General features: G+C 36.7%; 1 protein-coding gene across 26 annotated transcripts in view; it reads left to right on the top strand.

Moving 5' to 3' along the window:
• XIRP2 (xin actin binding repeat containing 2) overlaps positions 1–20096 on the top strand; it is a 698239-nt gene that overhangs the window by 576496 nt on the left and 101647 nt on the right. The gene's annotated exons all lie outside the window — the stretch shown is intronic.

The following is a 20096-nucleotide window of genomic DNA, read 5'->3' as shown; positions in this document are numbered from 1 at the left end:
TTTTTTGATTATTATTTTGACATCAAATCTAAGAACTCTTCACCTAATTCTAGATCTTGAAGAATTTCTCATATATTTAATTCCTGAAAGTTTTATCATTTTTAAATTTTGCATTTAAGTCTATGATCCATTTTGATTTAATTTTTATGTAAGATGTGAGGTTTACCTTGAGGTTTGTTATTGTTTGTTGGTTTTTGCCTATGGATGCACAGTTGCTTCAATAATTGTTGAAAAAACCTAAAAAGTTATGCTTCCTCCATTGAATTTCTTTTGTACCATTGCCAAAAATTAGTTGGGCATATTTTCATGGGTTTTTGTCTAGGTTCTATATTCTGTTTCATAAATCTATGTGTCTGCCTTGTTTACTATAGCTATATAACGTTTCTTAAAATCAGGTCAGTTTCTTCCTCCCACTTTATTCTTTTTTTTTTTTACAGCACAGTTTTAGCCATTTTAGTTTCATTGATCTCCATATATAATTTTTTGTTTTGTTTCTATATCTTATTTAAATTTTAGTTAGTTAACATATAGTATATAATAGTGGTTTCCGGAGTATAATTCAGTGATTCATCACTTGCATATAACACAAAGTGCTCATGACAACAAGTGCACTCCTTAATGCCCACTACCCATTTAGCCCATCCCCTGCCCACCTCCCTTCACCAACCGTCAGTTTGTTCTCTATAGTTAAGAGACTCTTATGGTTTGCCTACCTCTGTTTCTCCCCACCCCACCCCCCCGCCTTTCCCTATGTTCATCTGTTTTGTTTCTTAAATTCCACATATGAGTGAAATCATATGGTATTTGGCTTTCTCTGACTGACTTGTTTTGGTTAACATCATATACTCAAGCTCCATCCATGTCATTGCAAATGGCAAGATCCCATTCTTTTTGATGACTAAGTAATATTCATGTGTGTGTGTGTGTGTGTGTGTGTGTGTGTACACATACATCTTCTTTATCCCTTCATCAGTTGATGGACACTTGAGCTGTTTACATAATTTAGCTATTGTTGATAATGCTGCTCTAAACATTGGGGTGCATGTGTCCCTTCAAATCAATATTTTTGTATCCTTTGGGTAAATACCTCATAGTGCAGTTGCTGGGTCATAAAATAGTTCTATTTCTAGCATTTTGAGGAACCTCCAGCCATCCTGACAGGTGTGAGGAAGTATCTCATTCTCATTTTGATTTGTATTTCCCTGACGATAAGTGATGTTGAGCATCTTTTGATGTGTCTTTTGGCCATCTAGTTGTCTTCTTTAGAAAAATGTCTATTCATATCTTTGTCCATATCTTAACTGGATTATTTGTTTTTTGGGTGTTGAGTTTGATAAATTATTTATAGATTTTGGATACTAACACTTTATCAGATACACCATTTGCAAGTATCTTCTCCATCAGTTGCCTTTTAGTTTTGTTGATTTCCATATATATTTTAGAATAATCTTGTCTATATATTACAACAAATTACTCTTTTTTATAGGAATTTCTTAAACTTATATATTAATTTAAGCAGAATTGGCATTGTTGCCAAGTCTTCTAAATCTTGAACATAATATGCTTCTCCATTTATTTAGATCTTCTTTTATTTCTTTCATCAGTGTTTTTGTAGTTTTTAGTATCTAAGTCCTGTATGAGGTTTGTTATATTTATACCTAAATATTTCTTTTTTGTACAGTTATCAATCTTATTCTATTTTTAATTTTATTGTCCAAATGTTCATTACTAATGTAAAGAAATTCAGTATTTGTGTGTGTGTGTGCACACATCTTATATCCTGTAACATTGCTGAACTCACTTTTTAATTCTAGATAGTTTTTTTGTGGATGACTTGGGATTTTCTATGCAGACATCCATGTCATCTGCAAATAGGAACAGTTTTATTTTTTTCTTTTACGATGTCTATTCTTCTATTTTCTTTATTTTTCTTTTGTACTGGCTATAACTTCCAGTACTATCTTGAGTCAAACTGGTGAGAGTGGGCATCATTGTTTTGTTCACGATTAAGTATCATGTTAGCTCTAGGTTCTTTATGGAGCTTCTTTGGAGATTTTTAATCATGAATTCATCCTTAATTTTGTCAGAAACTTTTCTGCATTAAATAATATGATTATGAATTTTCTTCTATCATTTATTAATATGGCAGATTTCATAGATTGATTTTTAGAATATTGAACCACCCTTGCATCCCTGCAATAAATCCCACTTGTTTGTGATATAAAATTCTTCTATATATGACGAATTCTATTAATATTTTGTTAAGAATTTTTGTTCCTATATTATGAGTGATGTTGGTCTGTAGTTGTTTTGCTTTACTTTGATACTACCTTTTGATATCACTGTGATAGTAGCTTCATAAAATGAATTGGGAAATGCCCCACTCTTTTATTTTCTAGAAGAGATTCTTTATAATTTGTGCTATTTTTTCTGGAAAGATCCACTAGAATTCTCTAGTTAAACTATTTTGTGTTTGGATATTTCTTTGTGGGGGTTAAATTACAAATTCAATTTCCTTGATAGTTACAGGCTTAAAAAAATTATGTATTTCATGTTAGGTGAGTTGGATCTTTCATGAATTTTAAGGAGTTAATCCCTTTAATTTAAACCATCATATTATGTGGGGAAAGATGAACACATAGCATTCCTTTCTTATCCTTCTGATGTCAATAGGGCCAATAGGGACTCACAAATATATAAATGGAACTCATGAAGATGAGATTACCTATGTATTTAGAGAGAAGAGGACTTTGACAGAATGAGAAAGAAATCAGACAGAGTGAGTGGCTAGAGAGATAGGAGGAAAATCAAGAGTGTGGTGTCACAAAAGCCCAGGGAAGAAGATAATTTCAAGAGGAGGAAGGATCCTAGAGTGTTAAGTGAGTTAAAGACTGAGACATGTCTATTGATTTAAACAGCAAAGAGGCTACTGATGAGAATGACACCATGGCAACATCAATGCAGTGAATCAGTAGAAGCAGAAGCTGGATTGGGATGGGTGGAGGGGCAAGTGAGAAGTCATGAAAGGAAGGCAGTGGTAGTAGATGATTATTTCAAGGGTTTTTGCAGAGGAAGAAGATAGGGAGCTCCTAAAAGGGAACTAGGAGACAATTTTGTTTTTGTTACTTAATTTTTAACATTCAATAAACATTGACATCTTGGAACGTTCTTTAGGAAGAATCTAAAAACCAGAAAAAAAGTTGTAAGCATTTAAAATATAATTTTGAAACAGGTAAAATCAGAACAAAAGAAAACATAAAGTCAGAGTTTTTATATAATTTATTAATTAATGAAGGCACCAATGAGATATTAGTACCTTTTCCTGCATCATGGGAGAAGCTAAGATATTTATAAGCATTGTAACAAAAATATATTAGGATAAGATTACTCGGTTAGATGTAAAACTTGTTGATGTCAGCAGGCCATAAATCACTGGGGTTATCAGTTCTACCAGCCAGAAATTATTTGCATCTCTGACAGAAATATACACATTAAGGTGTATCTTCTCTAAATCTTGGCCCTTGGATTTTTGGTGAGTAGTAAATATATGAGGTGGATTAAATACATGCCCCAAGACAATCACTATGTGAAATTGCAATGTGCCACCCACTGATTTGGCCTTTTAGATAATTTTTCTGACAAGATACATTAGAAATGCTGGATAACTATCGAGTAAGGTGCCCATGTTAACAAGAGGATAGTGTTCTCACCCTGGCTGCACACTGGAATCTCCTGGGAAAGTTTTAAAAAGTACTTAAACCCTGGCCCCACACTGAAGGATTCTGATTTAATCTGTGCAGAATGGGGCCCCAGATAAAGCCAGAGATGAGAACAGTGGCAGAAGGTGTGCTAATAGGGGCATAGGTGAGAGAATTAGCCTTAGAGAAAAGGATGATAGCTCTTGCTGTACAGAAAACAAGCAAGGGTGAACTGTAGATGTAGGTTCATAGTATTGGAAGAAAAAATGATGCCTGTTTTATTTCAACTCAGTAAGAAAGCAGATACAATTTCTTTGAAATGGGGCAAAATTTTAATTGGGTTAAATAGATTCACCTCTCTTTGTTGTTTCCTTATGTGCATGGACAGAAAAAACATGGTTAAAGACCATTTAATGGTCTTTATAGAATATTAGTTGTTAAATTCACTCCATTTAACTTAGCCTCTGAGGTGTTCTCCATTTACAAATGTGATTTCTTTTTTCTTTTTTTTATTTAATGATTTTTTATCTTATTTTAAGTAAGTTCCATGCCCAGTGTGGGGCTTGAACTCACAATCCTGAAATTAACAGTCACATACTCTATAGGTCAATATTAACCAGCCAGGTGCCCCACAAATGTGATTTCTTAAACAAGTGCCAGTTTTGAGAGCAAAAACCCACTGAAAAATGATTGTTTCAACTCTTGATGTGAGACTAAGTAGTCTCCATGGCCTAATTTCTAAATGCACATAACGGATGGTAGTCATAACAATGATTCTTTCTCCTAAGTAAAACCTGTGGTTTTCTGCTGCAGTGTTTGGACTTGAACTCTTTCTCAATTAAGATAATACTCTGAAGTGCTGAAAAACAAGAATAAAATATTGTGAGGATTACCATGATACAAAATGAAGAGGGAGTATATTGGCCCAGTTGCAGAGTTCAGCACTTGAGGACAATGTCATGACTCACCACCGCTGAGAACCATCACACCAGCCTGTAGCTGCTTCTGCCAGACTAGAAGTTCTTGAAAGGCAAGCTCTTGACTGTTCATCTTTGTAAAATCTCAGCATTTGACAAAGTTTTGGCATTTTATAGGTGCTTAATAATATTTGTCAAATGAACAAGTGTATGATGGTTATGATGCCCATAATTGCTGCAAAGTCTACAGAAATCATTACAATTCAAAGCACACAAGTTCAGAGTTAAGAAGATTGAAAATTTCTTAATATGGCACATGCTAAAGTTCAGTTTATTTATAGGACGATTTTGTTTCTGCTGCTCTCCCACATTGCTGTAAATGTTAAACATCAGTCTGTCACGCATGCAAAGTGCTGATCTAATTGGCCTATAAGAGAATTCTGTTCCCTTTCAGCATCATAAAGATGTGATATGGATAATCCACTTAGAGCCTCCCCTTCTGTGCTACTATATTTAAAATAGCTTGTTGTGTTGTTCATGGGAATTTAAAAAATGAGTTTCTAAGAAATGAGAAATCATTGAGTGCTAGTGTGCTTTCCACTTTTTACTGAGCCTTTAAACAGCTTTACCTCAAACGCCATGGGGCTGATTTCCCTTGATATTTTGTGACCATCTGTAGTCCAGTAATGCAGAAATGGGAACTCTCTCAGGAAAAGCTTTAGAAAAGATGAGGTCTTTTCTGTACTTCTTCAGTGCCACTCCATGAACTCTTTCTCTCAGGGGCCATATCTGGCTTCCTAGAGCTCCACATTGTTATTTCTAGCAGAGAGCACAGTCCCCTAGGAGGATAGGACTTCAGAAAGCTTTCTCTGCCATCTGTTCCTCCATGGTGTTGAGTGTTATGTTTCCTAAGAACAGCAAATAACTATTTTAGAGTGTGCAATACCTTCACAAGTCACAAAATTTCTATGCCTTGATTCAGTACAATTCCAACTTTGAATGAGAGCTTCCTCCAAGGCATGTAAGGCATTTTACAGGCATTGTTGTAAGTGATTATTCTCATTATTACTACAGCAGGTAATGATTATCATTGCCCTTGTTTTATAGTAAAGAAAAAGAGTTAAAGAGAGTTTATGATGTATGTAAGTTCCCATAGCTCAAAGAGATGAAAGAGATCTTTTTTGATAATTAGAAGACTCTGTCTTCTATAAAACATGGACTGCCAAAAGTTTCACAAGAACATGTATCTCAGGCTCTTAACAAAATCTCAACGTGGCATAATTAGCCCATGAATAGAAATATTTATACCTTATGAGGATCATATTTTTCTTGAATATTCAATTGAGTGTCTAAAAGAGGTTTCACAGCCAGAAATCAAATACACTCCTCAAGAAATCTTTTAAGTGTCTCTTTGAATTTGGAAAATTTAGTTTCCTTCTTAGCATTTCACTGATGATTGTTACAATTTTATATTGAAAAATCTGTGGAGTAGCTACCAGGCGTTGAATGCCTACTCTACAAAATGTCATATTTAGTATCACTCCAAAGTGGGTGATATTATCACAATTTTACAGATGAAGAAATGGAAGCTTATAGAATTGAAGTAGTTTTTCAAGTTCACTAAGCTGGAAAGTGGTGAACTTGAGATTTAAACCCAGGTCTGACTGGTTTCCAGCCATTTTCCACTATGTCACCCCAACTCAACACAATTATGTAAATGTTCTGCCTATTAAGAACTTTCTACTCCTCAGGTATAAACATAACTGATTCACTCTAAGAATTGTTAGATTACCATCCGCACAAATACATATTTTTTTCACTTTATTCTTTTGCATATTTTTAGTATGATAATTTGAATATAGAAATTTGTTTTTAACTCATTCATGCAACTCTAGGGAATATCATTGGGTTATCTCATTTTCAAAAAGTTAAGGGGAAATGAAATATCAAATGAATGTAAGAATAGGAAAAGAAAACACTTTGCATGCTAACACCTAAATCTCAAATGGCACATCAGTTTTAAAATGTGTTAAAGCAGATTAGCTTTAAAAGGTTTAGCCATTAGGGATTTTCCCATTGCCAGTAATATGGTCAATTGAAACTAGTTAGAATATTTTAATAGAAGTTTTCTTTTCATTAGAATTATTTTAAGCCTAGATATCGTCTCCAACTAATAAAGATAATCATAAAATACTTTAGGGCCCTATTTAAGAAAATGGGAGTGAGTAGCGCAAGTTGCAGAGTTTTATTCTTGACTGAGAGAAGAAAGAAGGCATTATTTCTGCTTTATATGGAAAATTAACTACCTAAGTGTGATGCCAGCATGAAAATAAGAGTACATAGCAGTAAAAATCTGCATCTCATGGGGAATTTGTGTTCAGTTCTCCCCAAGCTTAAAATGACACAGGCTTTTTCTGGCACACAGCAAATCAGATGAACATGGTCTCTGAGGAGGTGAGAAACAAAAGAACATAATGGTGTGCTCCGCCACTCAAAGCTCAAATAGCAACATGTTTTATTTTTGTACATGGGAAACGTCAGTGAACTTGGAAACATAACTCTTTCAGTTTTGCAACATTCTTTCTGTTAGGTCAGGAGCAAATAGCAAAATTATCATGTACATGGCCAGGTTCTAAATGAGATCAGTTAATCTAAAGAAATTAGAGAACATGCACATGAGACTCGAATGAGCATTTCTGCTCTCCGGAGTCTTTCTTCCAAGAATATTAAATAATGATGTATGCATATATGCAGAATATTTTCTTTTAAAAGTTAGGACATATAAGTTATAATTTTGGACCAAACCAAAAATGAGGTACTGAACCAGAACTCCAATTATGATGTCTCTGCGTTTAATATCCTCCACCTGGAAAGTAGGGATAAACGATATCTAACTAACCAGATAAGGCACAAGTCAAGGCTTTGCACCCAGAAGGTGAACATGTGCTGAATTGTTTTAACCCAGCTGCACATTCTAGAAGCAAGGAGGAACAAGCTCATTTTGCAGAGAAGGTTGAGGGACTACCCACAGTTAAGAGTGACATCGTGTCCAGTCCCAGAAGAAAAGTTTGTGTGACAGTGTTGGCTCGGATGTCCAGGCTTACTGGCCCCTGTGGCATGACACAGGTACCAGAGAGCATCATTTGAAAGCGCTCATTCTGCCTGTGTGGACACCAGAGGTTCCTGTGACTGAACTCTCCTAAGTCTATAGCCACATAGCTGCCCACAAGCTGTGTTTGTGAGCAAACGGTTCTTTTTTGAATGAATATATCTATCAAATTCTTTGATAATATGGTTAGGATTGATTGGTGCCTAGACAATCTACAGACACTAGACAATCTACAGAAACTCAAGAAACTCTTTTATTTTGAGAACATTTCCTGGTGCATGGCTTCTCCATCCCTAGCCCCCTTTCCTAAGAGGGAAAGGTGAAAGAGGAGATGTAGCCTTGTTCCTGAGGGCCGTGGTGTCCATTTTAGGACTTCTTTGGAAGAAATGATGGGGGAGGAAATATTTTAGTGACAACTCAGGTTTAAGGATAATATGCCAGAGTGATAAAATTCAGGGTATCTTTGTATCATTCTGGAACAAAAGTTGAGGTGAAGAATAGCCTTAAATGGTAAATCTAGAATTAAAAGAAATCAAATGTAACATAAAATAAAACATGGAGTGACCCTGATGGTCAATGCTATTTATGCATTTATAGTTTTGTTTTAGGTCTTTAGACAGGAAATTCTATGGGACTTTGTGCCTTAATTTGTGCAAGCTTGTCAAAGGCCAGATAGACCTTGTATTCATTTCACCTGAGGACCTAAAAATCTGTCAACATTTAATAAAGTTGACTAGATTGCAGGCAGAGTCACAGTGGGAACATATTTCAAAAATCCAGTGTTGTAAGACCGTATCTCACTTTGATCGGGAGGTTGTAAAATAGCTAGGAAACCTTTGCCTCCAGCTTTGTCTCAGAACCCAGGACTTGCAAAGCTGGTATCACATGTGAGCCTTAAACCCAATGCAGAGTAAACATGGTGGGATAAATACGCACTCAAAAGTTATGAGTTTGCAACTGCTTTGATTGTGGTTTTGTTAAATTCATCCAAGTAAGGGTGGTACGGAATCAGTAGTAGTTAATAAGGGGTTCAATCTGGCTGAAGAGACACAACCAGTTAAATAAATCTATTGGTTTATTTTCTCACAGTTCTGGCTGCAAGTCCAAGATCAATGTGCCAACATGGTTGGTTTCCTCTGAGGCCTCTCTCCTTGGCCTAGAGATGGCCACTGGCTTGCTACCTTCTCACATGGTCAATCCTCTGTGCATATGCAACTCTGGTATCTCTTTGTGTGTCTAAATTTCCTCTTCTAATGAGGACACCAGTCAGTTTGGATTAGGCCTGCTGAATTGGCCTTGTTTTAACTTAATCACTTCATTAAAGGCCCTGTTCCCAAATCCAGTCACATTCTGAGGTATCTGGTATTAGAGCTTCAATTATAAATTTAGGGAGGGACACACAATTCAGCTACTTACAATCGTAAGTGAAATGAATTAATTAACGGGGCTGGATATGCTGAGTGCACAGGAGTAGAACAGGAAACTGTAGAACTACTTGGGAAGAGAGTGCCTATAGGAGTGATACGTATAGTGTTGATTTTATGGCCATACAGTCAATAAGGACTGATAAAAGCAATTTGAAAAATCGTAAAACTTATTGATGCATTCTCTTACCTGATAGCTTCTATATATTTTTTATTTAATATTTAAACACATGCTGGAAGGAGTAATAGAAATATCATGAGAACTGATGAACCATTTTTTTTAAAAAGGAATTGTTGGGGTGCCTGGGTGCCTTAGTTAGTTGAGCATCTGACTCTTAATTTTGACTTAGGTCATGATCCTAGGGTTGTGAGATCAAGCCCCACATCAGGCTCTGTGCTAAGAGTGGAGCCTGCTTAAGATTCTCTCTCTCTCTCTCTCTCTCTCTCTCTCTCTCTCTCTCTCTTTCTCTCTTTCTCTCTCTCCCTCTGCCCCTCTCCCCTGCTTGTGCACTCTCTCTCAAACAAAAAAAAGGGAATTGTTTTATAATACTTTAGAAAAATGCATATTTTATTGCTTATAGACAATAATTTTAGTACTCCTATTATTTCTGTTATGTATCGTGGATTTTTTGTAATTATTTAAAGTTTTAAAAATTATGGTAAAATTAATGTACATTTTAGGGGCTGAGTTCTATCTAGGAATATTTAAAAGTATTGGCAGTAAAGTTTTGGTTTGTTATGCATAGAGAACAAATTTTGTTTTCTCTCTCTACCCAAGGGAGTTAGCCTGTTTTCTTTTTGTATGCCCCTTTCGCTCTATAAGACATGTCGTCACCATCTTTGTACATTTTTAGATTGTATTTTCTTCTGAATGCTTTATGTGACCATAAAATCAAAGTTATTTGAGTCCATTCAACAAACATTTAGTAAGTATCTGCAATGTTCAAGGAGAGCAATGTATTAGATACCATGTGGGCTATAAAGATGAATAAAGCATGTCCTTAATGAGCTAACAGTGTGATGGGAAAACCAAGATGTGTCAGAAATGACTAGCATACAAAGCAGAATGGAAAAAGGCACTAAGGAGACTGCAAATGCTTGAGGAGTTCTGTCATGGGAGGGATTGACTACTTTTAGCTGTGGCATTAGGGGAAAGCTTCCTAAAGAAAGTGGCCCTTGAACCTCATGTGAAGACAGTTGCAGTTTCTATAGAAAAATATGGCAAGTGTGGTCATTGGAGAGTGCTCTTTAGACAAACACATATGAACACAGGAGGAGCAGGAAGTGCAGGGATGATTCAGGAAACACCAGATGCTGTTTGAGAACAGCCACAGAGGGATGGTCCAGCACACCTGTGGGACCAGGTGGAACCATGTTAAAAGGTTCTAAATGCCAAGTTATTGAGAAGTTACTGGGAAATCAGGCAGTCCAGTGACCCAGCTGATAAACCCAACATTAGAATTCTTTATCAACTGTGGTTACAGTGATACAAAACCACGTGGTTTCATTTGTGCCTTGTTAGGTGACATGTGCCTGGAGTGTAATCATGTTGATCATTAGGATCTCCCCATCTAATTACTGTTTTTTCCTGTTTCTTTTGCTTCCATTCCTTGGTGCTATGCAAATGTAAAATGTCATGAGATTTTGAAAATTCACCTCAATGTTTCTTAAATGCCCACTCTGTATAAAGCATAATGCTGAGAGATATGAGGAGGAAGAAGACACACTTATAGCTGTTAGGGAGTTGATATTTCACCTGTCATCCAGTTCTAACCCATATTATTTCAGTTTCCAGGAAGGACAAACTACAGTCAATCAATCAATCAGTCAATTAGTCAGACACTAGGAAGACAGGTTGATGTGGCAATGAAAAATATCAACTTAGAGTCAGGCCAGCATCTGAGATCTAGGTTTATCATTTCCTACTGTGTGGTGTTGGGCAAGTCACTAAGCCCTCTAACCTTAGTGTCTTCACTATAAAGTAGAGGTACTTCCTCATGGCATTGTTAGAAGTATTAAATTAAAAGGATGTATGTAAAGCAGAGCACTTGCCACAAAGTAACATTCAAGAAATGCTAGGCTTTATGATTTCTTCAAGGAATATTTTTTTTCTCCAGTTTTCTTATGTCTGAGTAGAAAACTAAGGGCCAGAGAGGCTGAAAAATAGGATATACAGTGTGTGAGGATAATATTTTCTGGAGATATATATATCAAACCACTCCCAAAATTTGGTGACCTAGTAGAATCTATTTTATTTCTCCTGTTTGTGTGAGTTGACTTGACTCAACTGGGCACTTCTTACTGGGAACCTTTCGTGAAATTTCCATCTAATGTGGGCTAGGGCCATAGTTACCTGCAGGCTCTACAATAATGAACAGCCAAGATGGCTTACTCATGCTACAGGTAGATGATGCTCCTTTGACCCGGGGAATCAGTTGGGGCTATAGAATGGAGCACCCATAAATGATCTCTCCATATGGTTTGAGCTTTTCAAAACATAGTCATGATTTCTGAAAGGGAGCAGTCCAAGAGACTTGGCTGAAAGCTGGTGCAGGGATTCTTTATTTGCATATCTGCATGTGTTGCCTCCTCTCCTCTCCTCTCCTCTCCTCTCCTCTCCTCTCCTCTCCTCTCCTCTCCTCTCCTCTCCTTCTCTCCTCTCCTCTCCTCTCCTCTCCTCTCCTCTCCTCTCCTCTCCTCTCCTCTCCTTCTCTCCTCTCCTCTCCTCTCCTCATCTCATCTCATCTCATCTCATTTCATCCCATTCTCCACGGCTTTTACTCCATGGTAGTCTGTTGTAAGCATACCTGCTGTATTCACTGGGGAAAGTCACCACAAGAACCATCATGACTCAAAGAAGTAGAGAAATAGACTACTTCTTGACAAGAGAGTGGAAAGTGACTTTGCACATGAGCATGTGGGTGAGGATTACTCTTGTTGCTTTACAGCAATCCCTGTAAAAGTACTATAAAACTAGGGTAGACAGTAGTTGTCTTCATTTTTCTGACAAGGAATCTGAGGTTCAGGATGTTAAGAGATGGCCAAGGTAACTTTATTATTAAATGGAGGAGCTTCACATTGAACTCTGCCCTTCTGAATCCAAAATTTGGTCTTATGAGAAAACTACCCTTTGCTTTTCCTCACATAACTCATCATGAGCTTTCTTCAGAGATGAGAAAGACAATTGAGGCTCAAAGCAGTGATCTCCTTTCCATTCCCTACACATCTCCATACTACCCTCACCTTCTGTGCCCTTGTCCATCCCCTCCTACGAGCCTGAGCTTCATCTTTAAAATGGGTATAATAGGACCTTTTCATAGAGTTGACATGATTATTACATGCATGAAATATATGCAAAGTGCTTAAAACAGTGCCTAATATGTAATGAGTGTCCAATACTCTCTAGCTGTTGTTATTTTGCCATTATTATTATTATTATTATTATTATTATTATTATTCAAATTCTTCAGGATTAAGATAGGAATTTATGCCATTGTCTCTGTTCATTATCAGTCCTTCCTAAACCAGCTACCTTATATAGTTTTCTTTCTATGGTAATTGAAGGACATCTAGGTAATTGCCCAAACCAGAGAATATTTTTCATTGGTTATTTTTCTCTAAACACTCTGCTGTACTTAAAATGTCCTACATCCATGACATTAATGGCTTTTACTTTTCCTTGAAGAGTATACATATGTAGTTGTACAGATTGTAAGCTACTCAGGGTCACACATCTAAAGGAAAGAGGTGCGTATCAAAAATAAGGTACAGTGGCATATCTATTAGAACAGTTCCCCAGCAGGTGGCAGTAACATATTCCTGTCTAACAAAATCAGTATAGTGTGACAATTTTCTGACGAAGTAAAGTGTCTTGAGGAAGAGACATCTCTTTACTAATTCACACAGAGGCACCATGTGGGCTGGGAGTGGCCCTGCTTCTCTGTTCCTCACCCATTGTCTCCTCAGATGTTCTTCCTTTGCCTGTCCCTTCAGTGCCACTGAGCTTCTTTTCCCAGCTATCTGCACTTATTTTACATACTCTAATTGGATAATATAATAGACTCTTACTATTGCAACTATCACCTTCTTGCTAATGAGTCCTAAATCTTTCATTCCAGCACAGACCTCTCTTTTGAAAAATCTAACTTCCTCCTGGGTATCTTCATCTGGATGTCTCATGTAAAACTCATATTTAACATGTCAAAAACTTCATTCACTACCAGACCTTCAACAATGAAACCCTGGCATCATTTTTAAACCAAGATAACTCTGTTGTTCTTTATCAATATTTCTGTGGAAAAATTCAGTTTCACTTTCTGTGGGAAATGTATATGGGGAGGAACAGAGGACTATATGTTTGTGAGACGCTCCCTGTGGCTTCCATCCAGAGTAGTATTACCTCCAAACTGAGGGTGTGGCGTATGTTTGATGTCCCAGATCCCTCCTAGATCACCTTGCTCCTTGTGATGAGTCCAGAAGGGAGCCTGAAATTAGCCTTTGCTTCTGGGAGGCACTGATTGGTTTGGGGAAGAGATTCATCTTATTTTATTAACTTCATAGAGCCATCAAATTAGAATATTTGTGAGTTATGCTGGAGTTCTTCCACTCCTCCTAGAAATTAGTTTATCCTAAAAATTACTAATTTTATGCCCACATACATTTTTAATGTTCTTTCTCTCTCTCTACTCCCTTTATCAATATTCTATTGTAGGCTTGTTCTGTCTCTCAGTTGGAAATTTTAATAAACTCCTTACTACATTCACTCTGTACGATGTTGCCATCTTATCTCATTAGTATATATTGTTCATATAGCTGACAAATATATCCATCTAAAGTATAAATCTAATCTTGTCATCACTTTCAAGGTTTCCTGTTACCTAGAGGGTGGAGTTCAACTCCAGCCCATGATTCAGCTCTGATTCAGGAAGCTTTGTCTGACCATACCCTCCAGAAATCCTCTTTCTTTATGTCCAGGATGCCTATGTTTCCTTATTATTAGACACTCATTTGTGTACTATATGGCTCAATTGGTGTATCTTTCTCTACCACCAGATGATGAGCCTTTTGAGGACCCAACCTGCACCTTAATTTGTATTCACAGTGCCCAGAACAGTGGTTGAGACATATTCAATGTTAAAAATATTTTGAATGAATGAAAGATTAGTATAGAATGAAATGGCTGAAAGAGCTTAATAGAGGAGGCTTCACTGAGTTGGCTTATGAAGCAAAGGATATGTTTAGTACAAAGAGTGGGGAAGTAAAGTCTTCAAGGAAAGGAGCTGGGAAAAAGGGAATATAACACTCAAAAGGCATGAGTGAACAAGATTGTTTATTCATGAATTGTTCAAGCCATGATTGGGGTCCTTTTCTCTCAATACAGCAGAATTCATTATGAGAGCTCTTTTCCTATATCTTGTATTTTGGTAATTACCCTTTATTTCTGCCCTTCTCTTTATTTCGGCTTAAAACTTCCTATGTTTGCCTATTTCAACATTTTTATTTCTCTAAAGACAAGAACCCACTGAGTCTGGGAATTTACATGAGTTAGCTCAGCATTTTAAATAAAGGCAAGTCCAAACATTTTCATTTTATTAATCCATGCTCATCATTTACTCCCCCCTCCTCTTCAATGACCTCTTCACTCATGGATCCATACTAAGAGAAAAAAATATATAAGGTAAGGCAAACCACTTTCTTTTGAAATACCTGGTAGGATGTTCTGAACACTTTAGATAATCCTACATAGCTCCATGATCTCTTGTGAAGTAAACGTTAGCTTGTGAGTAAAGGTTGGCATTTTCAAATTCTCTAATTATAAAAAATATATACATCTTCTAAGATTATAATTACACATTATATTAAAGAAAGTAGTGTACATAAATAACAAAGAAGAATAATCTCATTTTCTTTTAAGCTTAAGTTTTCCGTATTTCCCTGGTTCCAAAGTGTCTTAAAGCTAGAAAAGATTATAGACTTTGAGAGATTTTATTGGTTTAGATATTATTGAAGACAGAGATTCCATCAGTGCTTCTGGCATTACTTCTCCACAGTCAGCAATCTCCTCTGTACCCTCAAATTCTTCTCCAAAATTCTTCTTCTTGCCTTAAAAGAAATATGGCTATCCTCAGAAAACACCACTATCCCTGAATCCTCCTCATGTAAATTGAGGCCATTGTCCTTTCTAACCATTTCTTTCCCATTCTCGGGTTAAAAACTCAGCTGAGTCAGGTGTTCTCCCTTTTCCCCCCTTCATCACTGTTACTTGTTAAACTTCAGTTAAGTTTCACTTGTTTACTGGAAGAGTGGACACATAGTCTTTTTCTGCCATTATCCTGAGACACCATCATAGCCTCTCAGTTTTTAGGTTCTCTCCTGTTTCCTGATTTTCTCCTCTACCCTCTCTGCTTCCATTTCAGTGGTCACAGTAATTGCAATTGTTCTACTTCTCAAATCACTAAAACAAACATCTCAGTCTCCTCTCTTTCCAGTTTGCTTTGCCAAGTATTCACAGTATAAGCAATCTTTAAATTCACCAAGATTCTAGTCTGTTGATCCTTTATCTGTCTTCCAATCCACACACTTTACTTTCTTCCCTTTCAATCCATCTTACATTCCCTGGTGTATCATTCCGAGTCATTCTCTGAATTGTCTTAACAGTAACGTACATTGTCTTGTTTCTGCCCTCCCATATGCACCTTAGCCTACCCTGCAACACACATTTTATTTTTTCCCCACAAAACCTGTACCTGGCTGAAGTCAGTTCTCTACTTTCTCATCGCCGGAAGTAGAATTGTGGAGGATTTTCAAACAAAGTCACTCCACAGGTCTATGGGTAGCCCTGTAACTTTTGCATCACCAACCCCAAATGGATTCCCAGTGCTGCATGAAGCCGTGGTCATCTCTGCTCATCTCACTTCATGAAATTAAACTTTCTTAATTCCTTTCAAGTACCCCTCCCACTTTCCTCAGTTCTTACATCTTATCAGACTGGAATGTACTTATCTTGAAGCTGCCAAGCATACAGATTGTCAATATCTATATTAATGTCACCTTCCTTCACCTCAGTGACAACAGGAATGCCTTATGTTCTCTATCTTTGGGTTATGTTTCTATCTATGCTTTGTGTTCCATCTTCTTTCCCCTCTTAGGAATTTTACATCATTATTTTTCTGTCTCTCTTCTGTAAAGCCAACCTCTCCATCTCACTAAATCCTTCCAGTTGGCTTTTCAGCATATGCAGTCTCTCCCTTTGAAACTAAACTACACAAAATATGTCTTTGAAGTTATTGCTCTATTTCTTGCCTCCACTTTAACACTAAATTATTCAAGAAGTTATGTGCTCTCACTGTCTCCCAGTCAATCCCTCACCACTACAATCTGCCTTCCAACCTTTTCACTTCCACCAAAACCATTTTGCTCAACAGTTTATATCCATGTTGTTAAACTCAAAGGACATATTTAAGTCCTTACCTAATTTATACTCAGTAAGAGTTCAATATTATTACAGATATCCTTTCCTTCTGATTTTTTTCTTTCTTCTTGTCTGCTTCTGCTCCTCTACCGCAAAATTAAGTGTCAGAACTTTTCAGAGCTTGGTTCTGGATTTGTTTCTTATCACAATTGAAGCAAGTTTATTCACATCCATTGTTTGTGTTTCAATTACCACTAAAAGACAGGTGACTCACAACTTGCTTGTTCAGTTAGGACTTCTCCTCTAAGCTTCAAGGCTACTTATCCAGGTGACTTTTGGACATGAAGATGCCCAAATCACGATCTGTCTTTTATCCCAACCCAGCCTTTTTCGGGTGCTCTGACATTGTTTAATGGTACTGCAATCCCTTTCATGTATTTGTCAGAAGGAAAAATTAAATATTCTCTCTCTCTCTCTCTCTCTCTCTCTCTCTCTCTCTCTCTCTCTCTTCTCTTATCTTAGATTCAATCCATTACCTGACTTGTCAGTTTTGCATCAGGGCCTTAAACTTAGTTCACTCCTTTCTATTTCCATCACCACTCTGACCAGGATGGGCATTGCTTGCCTGGAACACTATTATAGGCTTCTCACTGATCTTCCCCATGTATAGTTTGACCTTCCTTCAGTCTAGCCTACTCTAAAACAGTGTGCTCTCAACCAGGGGTGACTTTGCTCTCTGCACAAGATTCGGCAATATCTGAACACACTTTTGATTGTCATGACTATGGGGGGCAGTGCTATTGGCATCTAGTGGGTAGAAACAAGGAATGCTGTTAAACATCCTACAATGCATAGAATAGGCCCCCATAACAAAGAATTATTTGGTTCAAAATATCAATGATGCCAGTGTTGAGAAAAACTGCTCCAGAGGTAGATTGAGATTTTCACACTGCAGGCTTGATTATGTCATGTGTGCATATGCACACACGTATACACATACATATACTTATACACTTGTGTAAAATTTTCAGTAATTCCCTATTTGACTAAGACCACAATAGTTAATATGGCCCTCCAGATACTTCATATTTTAGCCTCTACCTACCCCTACAAGTTATCCAGCATCTTGTTCTCTTTCAGGCACCATGCTTCAGCCCCATTTCTATCCACTGAACTACCTCCCAATGTAGAGCATTTGCATATGTTGTTCTCTCCACCTGAAAAGTTCTTCACTCAGTTAAGCCCCATTTCTCCTTCAAATATCAGTTGAAGATCTTTTCTCCAGGGGAGTTTTGCAAGACCTTGCTCAGTAGTTTGGTTCCCCCATTTGAGGCACTCAACGTTTATATGTCTTTCTTTTCAGGCCTGTGTGTAGTTGCATATTTACATTGATTTATGTGCTGTATTACTCTTTGTCTCCCTCACTAGACTGGAAGCTATGATGTTAGACATTTAGTGACTAAACTCTTTTCATAACATACGAGAAAACTTAGATACATCAAGTAACAAGAACAAGGCCACACAGCTTAATAAACAGTGAAGGGGAGGCTTAAATATAAGTTTTCCATCATTAACTGCTACATATTTTAACTCTAAAAGGATGTTTTTTTTGTATTTGTTTAAGCCTGTAGATTTTTACTCAAAGTAAATCCTTTGTGGAAACAGTGCATAAAACAGATTAAAAGAGATTAAAGCAGATCACTGCTGTGATTAGAGACAGCTCAATTCAACCTCGTCTAAGAAGATCTTTTATGTCCCTACACAGACCCCTCCTTACCACTTGACATAAGGAACTTATTCTAAGGAACTTGCCACAGAATCACTTGGATTTGAAGGTCGAGGCTTAGGAACAGGTCTACTGCATTCATGTGTTGACTGGCTCTGGGGTCTTTTACCACCTCAGTATATGATGCACTTTTGGTGTTTGTGAATTTGAAGTTGAGAATACCAATATAGCAGAAGTTAGTGTCATCACTGGCTGAGATATTTGCTTCAACCACTTCATCAAATTATATATTTCTGTATGAAACAGAAAGGTGATCTTTTCATGTCATCAATCGAGTCCATGGACTATATTTAGCATTCCATCTTTGGTCAAAACAAAAATTTTCTGAACAGGAGTCACTACTTTTAGGCATCTTCATTTTCTCTTTATTTATCTTATTTTATTTTTGCTAATGCTAGGAGTTGGGTTAAATTGCTAAAACAAAAGCAGATGGATACTGTAACCATTTCTTAGCAATCACTTTACATGACAGCAGGAGAGGATACCAGAATGAACTAGGTGAGGACTCTGCATGTTCACTAGCTAAGCTTAGAGCTCATACTCACGCCATGCATGTCTGCAATTGTGTTTCAACAGCATAAACATCACTACAGTTATGAACCTTTGGGTTTTTTATAATAGTTGAAAGCACAAATGTTAAGGGCAATGCCCTGAAATAAAGGAAACTCCTTTTTCCCTGTTTTTCTCCTGTGAGTGTTTTTAGTTCCAGTTTAGGTTCACAGTAATGAAGATAGTATGCATCATATATTTGGGAGGTATTTGAAGATGAGATGATTAAATGCATACCACTATTGTCTAATTATACATTGATATATATATTTGATTTGATAATATATATGTAAGTGGGTATGAAAATGAAAAAACATAAGCATGCTAAGAGGTTCTTTCCAAAACCCTTGCCTTTTCATTCATATCATAGACAGAGAAAATGTATCTACTCTAAGAAATGTTCTAGAGTTTTTAGCTGTTTCTCAAACTTATTCTTTCAGTGTATTTTAAAAGTAAAAAAAGTGAAGAGCAATTCAGCACATCATTATTTGAATTGCTGCTGTTTAGAAAATATAACTTCAGGGGCACCTGGGTGGCTCAGTCAGTTAAGCATCTGACATCAGCTCAGGTCATGATCTCGCAGTCCGGTCCGTTGAGTTCAAGCCCCTCATTGGGCTCTGTGCTGACAGCTCAGAACCTAGAGCCTGCTTCTGATTCTGTCTCCCACTCTCTCTGCCCCTCCCCAACTCACATTGTCTCATTCACTCTCAAAAAATGAATAAATGTTAAAATTTAAAAAGAAATATATAACTTCATATACAAAAATATAAAAGTTATGAGTAGATATTGAGACAATTTTCAGTATATTACTTGATATATATATATATATATACTTTTGCTTCTTGAGCTGTCTTAGATCATTTATTAGCTTTTTACCATTTTTTTATGCAAAATGGTCTGATTGACTTGGTTTTATATTATATTACTTAATCCATAAAATAAGGAACACTAGCTTCCTGTATTTGAAATACACTTTATCCTTTTTCCTTTGTGAAATGTTTCTCTCTTTGATGTTAAATTACTATCTCAAAGAAGTAATTTCACAATCTTTATGAATTGCCAAACTGTACTTACTATATGGTGGCTAAATGGGTTGGTAATTTGGGAGCTCTGTAATTACTAAGATTATCATTACAGGGTGAGCATGACATTAAAAAGAACTCATTTCCTTCTGTCTTAAGCATATAATGTCAATATTTTGC

Source organism: Prionailurus viverrinus, chromosome C1, assembly GCF_022837055.1.
Source record: "Prionailurus viverrinus isolate Anna chromosome C1, UM_Priviv_1.0, whole genome shotgun sequence".
Taxonomy (NCBI): Eukaryota; Metazoa; Chordata; class Mammalia; order Carnivora; family Felidae; genus Prionailurus; species Prionailurus viverrinus.
The sequence above is the reverse complement of the archived record's forward strand: the minus strand, read 5'-3'. Positions and strand labels throughout refer to the sequence as shown.